General features: G+C 34.9%; 1 protein-coding gene across 4 annotated transcripts in view; it reads left to right on the top strand.

Annotated features, from left to right (window-relative positions):
• Window positions 1–15,441, top strand: part of LOC145259924 (membrane progestin receptor gamma-B-like) — a 204,058-nt gene that overhangs the window by 90,565 nt on the left and 98,052 nt on the right. The window contains exon 1 of one of the 4 annotated variants that reach the window (XM_080117883.1): window positions 5,992–14,463. The exons of the other annotated variants lie outside the window; for them this stretch is intronic. The gene's annotated coding sequence lies outside the window, so the exon portion shown is untranslated. Of the gene's footprint in view, window positions 1–5,991; window positions 14,464–15,441 lie in introns of those variants that run through there. 4 annotated transcript variants of the gene reach the window in all.

The following is a 15,441-nucleotide window of genomic DNA, read 5'->3' as shown; positions in this document are numbered from 1 at the left end:
TATATATAGTGTCCTGACAGGCCAGCTTCAGTTTTGTTGCTTTGCAATGAATTTTGCTTAGAGTTTTTTTTTTTTGTTGTCTCCCCTGTGGCCTTGCCAGACCACTAATATATATATACTATTCCATTTTTTTTTAAATTTTCACACTTTTGCACAAATTTTCCCTGACTAAAACTCAAATATAAACTTTCGCATGGGTCCGAATACCCTATATATTAAATTTCATGTCTGTACACCAAAAACTGACCGAGGAATTTGTTAGGCAAAATGTTTTAAACATGCATACATAAATATATATAGAAAGAGGTTTGTGATTACTATAAGCTATTTACACAAATATTGCGCAAGTATAAATCATGTAGAATATAATTACGTGTAATACTTAACTAAAGATGATCATCCCATAAGAAAACCGAAAAAACTAATAGGGAATTAAAATGAATGTTTAAAAGAGTATGAAAATTAGCTAGATCTTTGGCAGATGAAGGCAATTCCAAGACCATATATAACAAAGTTAAGGGTTTTTACTATGTATATCAATACACAGAAAACCCAAATTTATTGGAGTGTGTGTGTATATATATTAATGGGAATTTAGGTAAAAATGGCACCGGTAAAAATGGCACTGGTAAAAATGGCACCGGTAAAAATGGCACTTGTAAAAATGGCACCGGTAAAAATGGCACTGGTAAAAATGGCACAAGTGAATAAATAGGTAAAAATGGCACAGGTAAAAATGGCACGTAATGGATTAATGAGAAAATGACAAAACGAGAACATGCATGAATATCTCACAGTATATTAAAATGGGAAAACGTGCGAAATTTGTCGAATTAAAAAGGGTGCTAGACGACCGATCTGGTCTCAAATTTTACCCTCGTTTTGAGTTTTCCAAAAGTTAGGTCATGTACTGCGACGTCACCGGTGTTACAGAAAATAATGAGAAGTTTGTCAAATTTAAATAGATCCTAAATGCGAATCTCGTTTTTGAGATTTCCCAAAGTGCTATTATGTCACAGGTGTCAGAAATAACTTTTTTCATCTGTGTGGTAATTCATTCACCTCTTCTTCCCTATTATAAGTTGAACACTGGGCAGAAATAAATTAAAAAAATCTCCCTTATTTACAAACAAGTTCCTTTTATTTTAATTAGTTACTTCTATTTATTTGTTTCTTTACCATACATTCGATTCGATGTCTATACTAATAAATGCATTAAAAATAAGAATTATTGAACATTTATTACTATAGACAACAAAATGAAAAAGTAAAATATACAACAAATAAATGCTACCAAACGCAAGATATGCTAAGCTGTTATTTATATTGGAATCAGTTTATAATTTTATGTCAGACTCAGTGACCGATTGACCCCAGAAATGTCCCCAGAACGGTTTCATACTCAACTGTGAGCATGAAACTGTGAGATGAATTGGTCATAAAACCTTTTCGCACGTATACGCGACAACACCTGTTATCTTTCACTTTAGTTTATGTGTCCTTTGAATTTGTTAATAAGGCAATAAAACTTAAGGAAATAAAATGCGTTTTGCCATGATTAAAATCCAAAAATAAGGCAATAAAACTATTTTTGGTAATTAACAACATTGATACAGTTTAGCTTTGAGAATTTTGTGTTACTGTTCCCATTCCAGCTTTGGACTACTATTCTCATCTTGAGTATTCCTATTTACTTGTTTCCCCAAGAGGGCAAAGTTAAATACAAGTGTCAACCAGGGAGCTTTTAATTACACTAAACAAAGTGCATCTTTTCTGGATCATTTTTATTTTGTTTTGTTTTAGGGGAAAAAAACTTATCCCTGTGTGTGTTCTATCCTTGATAACTAGCGATTCATTATGAAAAAAGAACCCAAAAATACAACTACAACTTGTCCAGAAAAGATGCATTTTGTTTAGTTTAATTGAAAACTTCCACATTAACCCTTATCCTCGAATGTGTTTTATCCTTGATAAGTTGCGATTTATTAGTCCTAAGTACCCCATTTTGGGGAGCTTGATAGTCACCAGATTAAAAACCGACATTGTGTCTAACTTTGCCCTCGCGGGGTGCAATTAAATAAGAACCTTTAGATAAACAATGCTTCTAAACTGAGGTAATTGTAATTTTTTGTTCCGATCGAAAATGCCCCTTTTTGGGGAGCTGGATATTCCCCAGATTTAAAACCAACCTTGTGTCTAACTTTGCCCTAGCGGGGTGCAATTAAATAAGAACCTTTAGATAAACAATGCTTCTAAACTGAGGTAATTGTAATCTTTTGTTCCGATGAAAACTGCCCCTTTTTGGGGGGGGGGGGTTGGATATTAAAAATCGACCTTGTGTCTAACTCTGCCCGCGTTGACGGCAAGAAAATAGGAACTTTTACAAAACCCAAAATGAGGTTGAATTAGGGACCCCATAGCTTCAGTAGCACCTTTTGGTGCCATTTTTACCTAGTTATTCACTTGTGCCATTTTTACCGGTGCCAATTTTACCGGTGCCATTTTTACCGGTGCCATTTCTACCGGTGCCATTTTTACCGAGCACCATATTAATGGTAGGACGATTCCAAATTTTTCCCTGATTCTGATCCAAGTACCAATTCCGTTCTAAATTTCCAATTCCGATTAGATTCTCGATTCCGATTCTTTTAATATTTATAAATATTTAATTAGAGACTTGTTTTTTATTTTTTTTCGCAAACTTTCAAATTATAATATAAAACCGCGGGTAATTTTCGAGTATATTTTTTCTCAAATATTTTCCTTGTAATGTATTGCAAACTGAAAGACAAAAAAGGTTTATTTGGATTTTAAACAAAGCTAAATTTTATCAGTTCGTCGTTAATATACAACATGCTACTTGAAAGTTTTCATAAACAGTTGAAATAGTCGACGATTGGTAGGTAAATGAGAAAACAATGTTTTTTTTTACAAAGGCATTATCACTTATCAAGGCCAAGAGGCCACTCGAGGATAAAGGTTACAGAGTGTGCAGTAGACAATTGGACAATAAAGTAATTGTTGGTAATGGAAATTCGGTAAATTTGTTAACTTATACGGAACGGCTCATCAAAAACTTGAAGACTTGAATACAACCATATTGTAGTCAGCTGGAAAGCAGGAAAACGGAAGACAATTCCATAGGCGTGCAGTTCTAAGAAAGAAGCTTTGTTCATGGAATCTACATTTAGGTTTAGGCACAGATAAATAGTGGGGGAAATTATTGATAGTGTTTTCTGCTAGACAGGTGTTTCTTGTGAAAGTTTGGCGAAGGGGAACCATAGATTGGAGCTCAGTCGAGCACTTGCCAGGAAAATAACGATAAAGCAAACTCGCAACATCTCTCTCTTCTGTGAGAAAGAAGAAAATATTAACAACGCCCTCCCATTGTTATGAACGAATTTCTAAATAATAATGTTACTATTTAGAAAACCATTTTTAACATGGAGAGGGCGTTGGGCTTTGTTAACTATTATATGCCTTCCTTCTATGAATGTTTAAATTTTATTTTAATTATATAAATTTGGAGGGTTATTAACTTGATTTGCTTTGCTGTAAAAAAAAATGAATAAAAAAAAACGAGATGCAAATGATAACTAGTGGGACCTGTGGAAATTCCACAGGGGATTCATTCATATGTAATATATTGATGTTGGTATTCATGGCGTAAATAGAGATGCTCTGATATTATTCTAACTTTTGTTAAAACTGCTAAATTATTTATCTAAGCTAGCAAGGACGCCCAGCATAGCTCAGTCGTAAAGTATACTTGCTGATTTCATATATATTATTATAGAGTTAATATTCTATCGATTTTTATATATTATAAAGTTGCGATTTCAAAAATAAAAAAATATATTCATATGACTTTGGTGCATCAGCTTGAGTTCCTTCAGCTATAATCGAAACCGAAACTTCTAAAGAATTCTTGATAAAATTATTTATTAAAAAAAATGGATCACTAGAGTTTCATCAGCTATAATCGAAATCGAAACCAAAACTTATCAAAAATTCTTAGTAAAATTATTTATAAGAAAATAAATGACTTGAGTGCCATCAGCTATAATCAAAACCAAAACCAAAAACTTATGAAGAATTCTTGGCAAAATTATTTATTATAAGAAATGGGAATCCATAATTAAACAACAGTCACTCGGATGTAATTGTGACACACAAAATAAATAACACACACGCTATCGTATTAATATATAGTATTGTTAAAAGTCATAAAAACCACGCTCCTTTCCTACTACTAACCCTAAGTATGGGTGGCAATACGAAAAATATAGCAATTACATGTGATTTTATAATTTTGCTGATCGGCCTTAGAATTAGTCGCAAAAATTACTTAGCTGCTTAAAAAGTTATAGTGTACCGAAATGGGATTAGTTTACATTATATTTATATGCACAACTGAACCCCCATTCTAAATTCTAAAATAACGTTTCAGTGTGCTCCCACATAATCGCTTAAAAAAGTAGAATCTCATATGTTATGGGTATTTTAAATGTAAATGAAAGTTTTTTTTGTTTTTTTTTTAAGTTAAAAATTTCTGAAAGTTTTGATAAACTTGTGAGATTTTCATCTATATTTTCACTAGTGCCAAAACCAAACAAAATAAAAGGAAACATGAAATATTTCAAAGGATGTGGTGATCAGACAAAACCAGCACCAGAAAAAATCCCAAACATGTTAAATCTTTGATATTAAAGTGCAGAAGTCTCTAATAGACGCCATATGGCCATTTATCAAATAGGTGCGAAAAGCTTTTTAAAATCTGTGATATTTAATAGGCAAGTGAATAGAATATTTACTTCGCTTACAATAAAAACTAATAAAAACAAATTAAATTAGGTTTGGAGAATCTGAGGATTTCCTTGTGTCCAAAAAGGTGCCATAAAACTTTAATTATGTTGGAAGAAGCCGATGACAAACACCCTAATGTACAGCTGGCGCCAACGAAATTTACCCCCCTCCTGCCTAGAGGATTTAAACTTGTTAATCATTGTATGAACTCCCTTGGATGAGGGCACATAGACATTTTAGCGAATAGATGCTAAACGAATACAAAGGCGATAGGCTAATCAATGTTAAATCTGTAAATGAGATTTATAACTCATTCTGTGGCCCTTTTCAGTGTTAAGTTGTAAAGGAACAACTTCTAAAAAATAAAAAATAAAAAAACAGTTTGTGCTTGCTTCATTTTTTATTTTAAAAATTGAAGGAATCAGTTTGGAATCGGAAACTAGACTATAATTTTTCTGATTTTGATACCGATCCCGATACCCCAAAAAGTTTCGATTTTTTCGCTTCCCGATTCCAATTAATCGTCCCAACCCTCATATAAGAGAGACACTATCTGTAGTTATTTGAATAATTGTACCATATTGTTTCCGCCATAGCTCGATGTAAAACACACTTGAAGACTTTCTTCTGCTTATGAATGTGTTCGCATAAAAATTCATTTTAAATTGGCAGCCATTTTGGATTGGTGCAATCGATATATAACAGCACGCACACAACCAATTATCAAAATACAGCCAATCTGACACGACATTATCTAATCATTGATCAACCACAAATATATTGTTCAATTGTGCGTCTTTAGTTACATGATGCAGACTGTCATTCACTTTCAAATGGTCAATGTGTGAAAACACGCGACGACCGCTTTCAATTCGATGATACATAAACATTAGCAAACGTCGAAAGTGCTGATCACACTTCTATCGACACCTTCACGTCACTTCGTTACACAATGTACTTGTATATCATTTACACGTTCTAATAAAGTATGATAAAAAAATGAATCAGAAATTTTATTTTTGTTAATTCAGTGTCATTTAGCAGAATAAGAGCTGGTTTGTTATATATTTAAAGGCAGCTAATATATTATTGGGCGCTTCTAAAACTATTAGAACGAAATGTTGTAGTCGATAAATGGAGTTTGCAGATAAAAACCAATGGTTTCTACTGATTTTTTTTTTGTCAATTCTAATAAATTACAATGTTAGCTTCCAAATTATGCAGTCGAAATTACCTGAATATTACTGAATTGTTAAACAAGAAACAAAAAACAAAAACAAAGCAACTTTAATCATGTTAGCAAATGAAAAATTGCAACCATCTTTGTTTTAATAAAAATAAATCACAACGGAAAATACCTCTCTTTTGAAATCTCCTGTATCTTACATCAGCTGATACGATCGTTTTCTTGAAATTCTATTTTCTATTTTCTTTAATAAATAATTTTCTACCTTATCGATTTTCGTAATTTTTGGATATAATCATCTTAAAAATATGAGGAATACTATTGTTTTCATGCGAAATTCAGTATTACAATTTTCGAAATTTCGTTCTGATAGTGTAGAAGCGTCTATTATTGTTTTCTAATCATAAAAATGTTGTTTATTGTTAATTGTTGACATATTATTTTATTCTAAATTATTTGCTAGTTAGCTTTTTTGGTTTAAAATATAAAGGAGGATAAAATGTTACCGACTGTAACAATAGTTAATAGCCATGACTAATAACACACTACCTGAGAACTCTTCCTTCAAACTCCTCGCCATAAACTGGAACAAATACATTGAGGACATTGCAAAGACTGCTGCAAAGAAGGTGGTTTCCCTCTACAGTGTTAGAAAATTGTTCACCTACAACGCCACCATTCACCCATGCATGGAATATTGTTGCTATATCTGGGCTGGTGCATCCACCACTAGTCCCTCTTTCTTGGACATGGTCCAATAAAGAGTCTCCCGACTGTCAACTAAGCTCCAACATCTGTCCCATCGCCACAATGTTGCATCCCTATACCTGTTGAAATCGAATTCAACACGTGTTTGATATGTGTGGGTGGCGCCAGAGCAGAGGTGAAAAGTCACATGTGGCTCCGTTACAAAGCAACCTCCGATGTGTACACTTGAAATTAAAGATTGTCAAACATTATTTTCTTATAGTTCAAGCAATTAATAATTCTAATAGTTCAGGCAATTAATAATTCGACAAACATTAGGTTGAGAAAAACGATAGATTTATTGAATCGCAGGCTGCTAATCACATAACAATCGATTACATGATAGTTGCTCAATTATTTTAAACTGTGTCTCATGGTGGTAATTGTATCAGATAGAGACTCTTTATTGCACATGAAGATTTTTAGATTACGCATTTGTTTACATGTCTTGTCGCTTAATCACTTTTATTAAGATTCTGAGGGATTCTTCTCCCAGAATCTGTTGTACCTTATATTTGACAAGCCTGGGTGCCCGTCATTGCCCGGGTGTTTGGAGGTGGGTGTTGAGTAAAAAAAATAAATAAATAAATAAAGTGGTAGCAGGTAGGCAGGCTCGAACCCGTGATGCGAAGGTGGAAAAGAAAGTGAAAGCAAACCTTACGTCTTACTCCTACTCCATGACGCGACCGGAAGTTTGGAACGTGGAAATTAGTAAAGTCATTCCAACCGATACAACAATGACTTGCGAAAATGGTGACGCAAAAAAAAATGACTCTCCTTGTAGAAAACTGCCCATTTTATGGTGAAGGAATTTTTTCGATAATTGCCGTCCGAAGGGTCGAACTTCAAAACGATATTGATCTCGTGAAAATCCGTCGCCTCTGTCGAAAGTTTTAGGCATACATACATACATACATACATACATACATACATACATACATACATGTGAGATTTATATAATAGATGTTATTTCTGCCTACTATTATCATAGACTTCTGTTTCCATGATTCTATATTCCAAGTCCCTCTGAACTCCTTAAACTCTTGTCTGAAACATTTCTCACTCATAACCTAACTGCTAATTTATGCAACACTAGTTAACATCCATTCGAATATTTAACATTCAATTCTGTTTGAATGTGAGGTAGCATAAACTTCCATTCTCACGATCCTATATTCTCAGTCAACATTGACCTTTGTTGACCTCTTCATATCTTCCTATTTTTATAACCTGCTAATATATGCACTAATTCACCCATTCGAATAATCAAGTCAAACTTCACAAAGATATTGCATCATGTTTTCAAAGATTTAAAAAATTTTTTTTAAACATTTCAATTATTGTCTTATCTTTGTTTTAATACCGCTTCACGTCTGTTCATTTTTGTTGTAGATAAAAAATGTTAAAAACTAAAGATAGCAACATATTCTTTTCTTATAAAAGCTGGCAAAATCAGCAAACACCAGGTCGAGAAAAACGATAGATTTATGGAGTTGCATATCCTTAATAATATTATGATTAATTAAATCAAGTTAAACCGTTTAGATTACACATTTGTTAACTCATATTAACAGGTTTACTCTAGCATAGGAATTAGTGTTTAGGAGAGATGAAAAAAAAAACATTGATGATTATTTGGTCCATCTGTATATATAAATATCTGATTTTCATAAATGCTTGTGGAGGTTGTTATTTGATTGGCTTTGTGTTCAGGAGAGATGGAGAAACATTATTCGTGGGCCATCTGTAACTATAAAAGTTTGATTTTCATAAATAAATGCTTGTGGGGTTCATTATTAGACTGGGTTAGTGTTCAGGAGAGATGGAGACATCTTGGTTATTTGAAGCCTCTATCAACTAAAAAAAAACTATAAAAGTTTGATTTTCATAAATAAATGCTTGTGGGGTTCATTATTAGACTGGGTTAGTGTTCAGGAGAGATGGAGACATCTTGGTTATTTGAAGCCTCTATCAACTAAAAAAAAAAAACTATAAAAGTTTGATTTTCATAAATGCTTGTAGGGTTAAGAGTCATGAGAGATGGAGAAAGATAGATGATTTGAACCAGTTGTAACTATAAAAGCTTTATTTTCATAAATGCTTAGAGGGAATTGTGACTGTTATTAAATTGGGCTAAAAATGTGTGTATGGATGTTTTATCCATTGTAAAGGAAGTAGTTCTATTCCACTAAACATTCCACACACACTACACACATGTACGCGTGCGCGTTTAAAAACAATAGTTTGATTTCAGTTTCTGTTTGTTTTGCTTATCTCCATCCATTTAGTGGTCGGATCTTATCCTGCTTTTGTACAAAGGCCCCATTTTAGCACAAGTGTTTGTTTTACGCTACAGCAGATAAATGCAATATTATTAGCCAAGATGAATGCAGACCCCAAACAACATTCTTTCTGTGCAGTCGGTTAAAAAAGATGGCGTAAGCAATTTTTACCTCTCCCCTCACCTCCAATAGTTCTGTCCCTATTCGCTTATCGCTCAACAAGGATAGACTTAGACACAAAGTTAGTTATTAATTTCTTTTTTTTTTTTTAATGGAAATCGCTTCAGACAAGGTATGAAATCAGTTGAGAGAGAGAGAGAGAGAGAGAGGGTATATAGTTCTCTCTCACTGCAAGAACTGTGACACAAGGGTCGGAAAGTGGGATTAAGAAGTCAGCGCCCCTGAGGAGAGGTGCGTTGTCCTGCAAAAAGTGCCTGGGCAGCCCGTCGATTAGCAATAAACTAACTCCTTGATAACACATAATCACGTTGGATCACCGAAGTTAAGCAATGTTGAACCTGGTCAGTACTAAATGGGTGGCCATTGGGGACTTTCAGGTGCTGTATGTGCTCTCTGCTTATCTCGGCATTGTTTCCAGTCGTCCTGGACCTCTCCTTGGCACTGGATTCAAACAGTGCCGATTCAGGAGAGGTGTGGTTGAGGATTGCGCAACCCTTGCCTCACAATTACATGCGCTACTGCCCCTAAGGGGTATCCTTTGTCTTTCAAGACTGAATGGAAGCATGGAACTCCTTTCTCAAAGAGAGAAAACAAAGCTTGGGAGAGTGAACCTACTAGAACTGCACAGAATTAGCATTACACCACAATCAACAGGAACCAGTTAAAAAAGGAATGGTTTAATCTCTGTTGATTTTGGAGGCCAATAATAAAAATCCCTAATAGATTCTGACACAAAACGGCAATTCTTTCCCTTTTGTCAAAACGTTGCTTATGAAGGCTAAAGTACAAAATAAGTGAGAGTTACGAGGCTGCAAAGAGTAAACCAACGTCTATTTTCTACTTTCCTTAAAACTAACGCCACAACCTTACAAATCCATCCCAAGTAAATATGCTTACGTCAAAAGTGTTGAACTGATTTTGTAAGAGGTTATTATTTTGTTTGACACCAAGAAGAGGATTTTGTAGAGGGGAAGATATGAAACAGGAGGAAACAGCATTCAATTTGGCCTGGAAAAAGAAAAGTCGTTTAATTAGCAATAAACTAAGCCCTTCTTAAAGAGAAAAGACAATGCCTGGGAGGGTGGACCACCTAGAACTGCACAGAACTAGCATTACATCGCAATCAACAGGGACCAAGTTATAAAAGGAAGGGTCTAACCTCTTGATTTTAGGGGCTGATAAAAAAAATCCCTTACCGGCATTGAGAGAGTAGTGAGCTAAAATTAAAAAAAAAAAAACTACTACTACTACTAGGTCAAAAAACTAGCCAACGTTGGATAGATTCCGACCCAAGGTAATTTTCTAATGTGGAAAACATCCAGTATTATAAAAAGGGGCACTTTAAATTGAAACAACAATTAAAATTGCCTTAGTCTAAAAGGATATCTCCTTCACTGACAGAGCAAAAAAAAGAAAAAAAAAGAAAAGTGGTGTATGAATAGATATTAAACTTTGCTTCTAGGTAAAAATAAAAAAAAAAATAAAAAAGTCAAAGTACTCAGTATTTTAGTGCGCACACTATAATGATGTATGGGAGTTAAACCTCGACAGTGAGAGTTGAGGATATGTGTTGCATGGAAAACAAATGATATGAAAAATATATGATGGGTGTGTAAGGTAATTCTTCAAGAGAAGCTTAGATCTGATGACCCCAGTGGAATATTAAATTTTGACAGTATAGGGAGATGTGTACAGAACAGGAGACTTTGGTGGTTTAGTCACATTGAAAGAATGGATAAGATTACTTGGGATAGTAAATGTAGAACAGTTTGGATAGTAGGACCAGTTGGCAAGGAATAAGTACAGAAAATATGGGAGATTTGGTAGAATAAAAATGGATTTGAGAGAAAGGGAGTTTGGTTTGGTTTGGTTGTTTTGTTTTACGGCATATCAACCCTTTTTCAGGCTATTTAATGGTGAATTCGGTCAATTTTGATAAAAAGGTTTTATGCTTCCAGTTCTTAATATCTTCAAATATTTTTTGTTTGGTTTGATTGTTTTGTGGAGTAAAATTTTTGTTTTTGGCTTTGCAGAACAGGATTGAGTTTTCAAAAGGAAGGGGAAAAACAATAACATCCATATTTGGTGTGTTTTAGGTCAGGAAGCCAGTATCTTCAGACAGCCTGTTCTGATGGTACCAAGAGAGAAAGGGGAAGGGGGATTATCCTGACAAACAGAATACGAGCAATATACTACTCAAACTTTCACACAACAGCAGAACAGGCGACTTTGTTGGTATGGTCACAGGGAAAGTATGGATGAACGTTAGGCTTAACAGTTGAGGCAGCAGGGTCCTTTGACAAGCGAAGGCTAAGGAAAATATGGTAGGAAGTGGTAAGGATGAATTTAAGAAAAAGAAGGATAGAAAAAGACGTGTGCAGAGATAGATTTGTTTGGAAATCAATTGCTAAAAGCTGTCTAGTCTAACACAGGTCAGCATAGCATGTCAAGCAGACGTAAAACCGAATATGATGATAACAGTTTTGTATCAATATCTACTTATATATATATATTATATATGACTGAAATTGTGGACTTTGTTTGCTTGTTTGTTTGTAACCCTGCGCACTGAAAAACATCAATGAGAGATAAGGAGAGAGGGAAAGGGGGCTCATAGTAGCCATTTACCTCCCTTCTACTATAGGAAGATGTGACACAAGGTCAGAAGGTGGAGATCAAAAAGCCAGTACACAAGAGGTGAGTGCATCTAGCGGTAAAGAATGCCTCAGCAGCCCCATCGCCATTCACTGGAAAGTGCATCTCAGGTGATTAGCAATAAACTAATCCCTTCTCAAGAGAGAAGATAAAGCCGGGAAAAGTGGACCTCCTAGAACTGGGCAGAACCATAACTCGGCCCAACACATGCAAGGTCATGACCCACTTTAAAATGACCCAGATTCTATCGGACTGATTGTCAATGTATCTTCAACTTGGCATGAACAAAACCTATTGAGGCTGTGCAAAGAGTCTATTAATATCTAAAACTATCTAGAGTATCTATATTACTGTCTTGTAGTATCATGAGTCTAAAACTGTGAACATTGCTTGATGATGATGATGATGTTCGTCTATTGCTTGCAAAGATGACCATAATCATGCAATTGTTCTGTAGATTCAAAGATAGCTTCTTAGACTGATTCAAGCTCTGAAATATTTCCCGCATGTTGGACACCTGTGGGATAATTCTGTATCAGAGATGTTGATTGCTCTGTCTTTTCTAATGTCATGTTTTCTCTTGCATTCTTCATTGCATGTGGATTCAACAATTGTAGCCCCTTTGTGAGTTGGGTTAGTTTTTCCCATGAGTTCGAATACAGTTTGAGGGAAACTTTTAGATTGTCCTTGAACTATTTCTACTGTCCTCCTGCGGGTCTTTTTCCTTCAGATAGTTCACCATAAAGGAGCTGTTTTGGGAGCCTTGAATCAAGTATGCAGCATATGACCTGCATAACGCACCTGGCACTGTTGTACTGACCGAAGGTTTGACTTGGCTAGAACCTCCGTCTGGTATCTTGTCTTGCCACTTGATTTTTAACAATCTACGGAGGCAGGTCATATAGAAATGGTTAAGTTTTTTGACATATATAGTCAAAGTTTCACAAGTATACATAGTGATGGTAAGAATCACAGCTCATTATATTTAGAGTTTGGTCTGCAGCCAAATTCCTCTACGTTTCTATACAGTGGTTCTGAGATGTCCAAAGGCAGCACTATCCTTGGCTATCCAGTAATCAACTTCATCGTCTATGTGTACTGCCCTTGACAGAATATTACCCAAGTAAGTGAACTTGTCCACAGCTTTTAGGTTGGTTCCACGAATTGAGATCTAAGGCTCAACAAACCTTTTTCCAAAAGCAGGCTGGTACATTACTTCGGCCGTCTTTAGATTAATAGTCGAACCGAAATTACCACATACCTTAGAAAAATCAACAATATATTGCATGTTTAGCTTTGTGTTGACGTTGAGGGCACAGTCATCAGCAAACAAAAGGTCTCGTACGATGGTGGTCTTCATCCTTGTAATAGCACTGTTGTTTTAAGTTGAACAATTTGACATCTGTCTGATAGTTGATGCTTACTCTGGGATCTTTTGCTTTGAACGCATCAATTAACACCGTTGAGAACTTCATGTTGAAGAGCTTTGGTACAAGTACACAGCACTGTTTGACACTGCCATTGACTGAGAAGTCATTGGAAGCCTCTCCATCATTTATGACACAAGCCATCATCCCATCATGAAATTGTTCCATGATTGAAACGAATTTGTCAGAGTATCCAAATTTGGTCATGATCTTCCATAGACCTGCCCGGTTTACAGTGTAAAAGGCCTTAGTCAAACGACAAATCTTGTGTAAAGGTCCTGGTATTATTCTTGAAATTTTTCCTGGAGTTGATGAGCAGCAAATACCATGTCAACTGTTCCATGCTTCATACGAAAACCGCATTGACTTTCTGGGAGGAGGCCATCTTCCAGATGTTTGGTTAAGTGATTGAGTAGCAGCCTTGCAAGAATTTTATCAGCTATGTTGAGAAGAGATATCCCTTTGTGGTTGTCACAGTTCTGTCTGTTTCCCTTCCTCTTGTAAATATGCACTATGGATGCATCTTTGAATTCCTGGGGGATTATGGCCTTTACCTAAAATGAAAGAAATAACTTGTGTAGCTTTTTTGTTAATGTGGGACCACCTGTCTTATATATCTCTGAGGGTATGCCATCAGAGCCTGGAACTTTGCCACAAGAAACCTGTTTTACAGCTTTCCAACTTCCTGGATGATGGGCAACTCATCAAGAGTTTGGTTGTTTCTATTTATGGAAGTTGTGCGAATGCCTCATCACTGATTGAGGAAGACGTGTTTAGTACAGAGTTGAAGTGCTCTTCCCAAAATATAGGCTTGCTCTGTTTCATCTCATTAACATTGAACAAGTACCAATAGCCTGTGAGCCATAGATTATTTTGAGGGAGTCATAGAATCTCTTTGAGTCATACATATCTGCATATTTCTGTATTTCCAGAAATTTATCATTGAGCCATTTATCTTGTATTTTGCGCAGTTTTGTTTGAACAGTACTGCAGATTTATTATTACTTAATAGCATCACAAAGAAAGATGGATGACGTCATAAAGTTACCACTCATCCTTTATGACGTCATTCATAGATTCCTTTTGGTAATCATTAGTTAGTGATTACTGCTGAACACCACAGAGCCACAGGACATTTTTAACTTGACCTTGTGTCACATCCGGCCCTTTGAGGAGACAGGTAAATAATATTAGGAAGAGAGAGAAAGGTTGAAAGAGAGAGAGAGAGACAGATAGACAGATTTAATAATATGTGACAAATATTGACCTAACAAGTTAGGAGTGGTCTAATGTGTGTATGTGTGTGTGTGTGTGTCTCTCTCTCTCTCTCTCTCTCTCTCATATATATATATATATATAAATTTTTGTGTGTGTCTGTATTGATATTCATATTAAAAACCCTTTTTTTCTATTTATTTAAAAAGAAAATACAAATTTGTTATATATCGGTCGTAGAATTGCATTCATCTGCAGAAGATCTAGCTAATTTGCATATCACTTTAAACATTTATTTTAATCAATTCCCTATTAGTTTCTTATGGGATGATCATATTTAGTTAATTATGTGTAATTATATTCATGCAGATATTCTACATGATTTATACTTGCGAAATATTTGAAGAAAAAGATTATAGTACACACAAACCTCTTTTTATATATATTTATGTATGCATATATATATATATATATTTGTTTAAGAAATTTTGCCGACCAAACTCATCTCTCAGTTTTTGGTGTGCAGATATGAAACTTAATATATAGGTTATTCGAACCAATGCAAAACTTTATATTTGTGTTTTAGCTGGGAAAAATCAGTGCAAAAGTGTGAAAATTAAAAAAATAGAATTTGCCAGGTGATGTTCGAACGACGGCGTTACGAATATGCATACATAACGTAATAGCTATTGGTTCATATTTTAATTTTTAGCCTTGCAGCAAACATGTTTTCATAGCATAGGCATTAACGTCAAAGGAAAAAGTAAATTGTAAGTTAAATGTTTTGGTTTCAGTCCTGGGTGGTGGCGCACGAGTCAATTTTTTTAAAAAACTTTTTAAATCATTACTATATAATGGATCCAATATAATATAATACGAAATCTGCATTAATCAAAATATCATATTTAAGCGTATTTACGACCGGGCAATACCAGGTGGCCTG

The sequence above is a fragment of the Euprymna scolopes genome, chromosome 35 (assembly GCF_053919585.1).
Source record: "Euprymna scolopes isolate OS-2025 chromosome 35, ASM5391958v1, whole genome shotgun sequence".
NCBI classification, from domain to species: Eukaryota; Metazoa; Mollusca; class Cephalopoda; order Sepiida; family Sepiolidae; genus Euprymna; species Euprymna scolopes.
The sequence above is the reverse complement of the archived record's forward strand: the minus strand, read 5'-3'. Positions and strand labels throughout refer to the sequence as shown.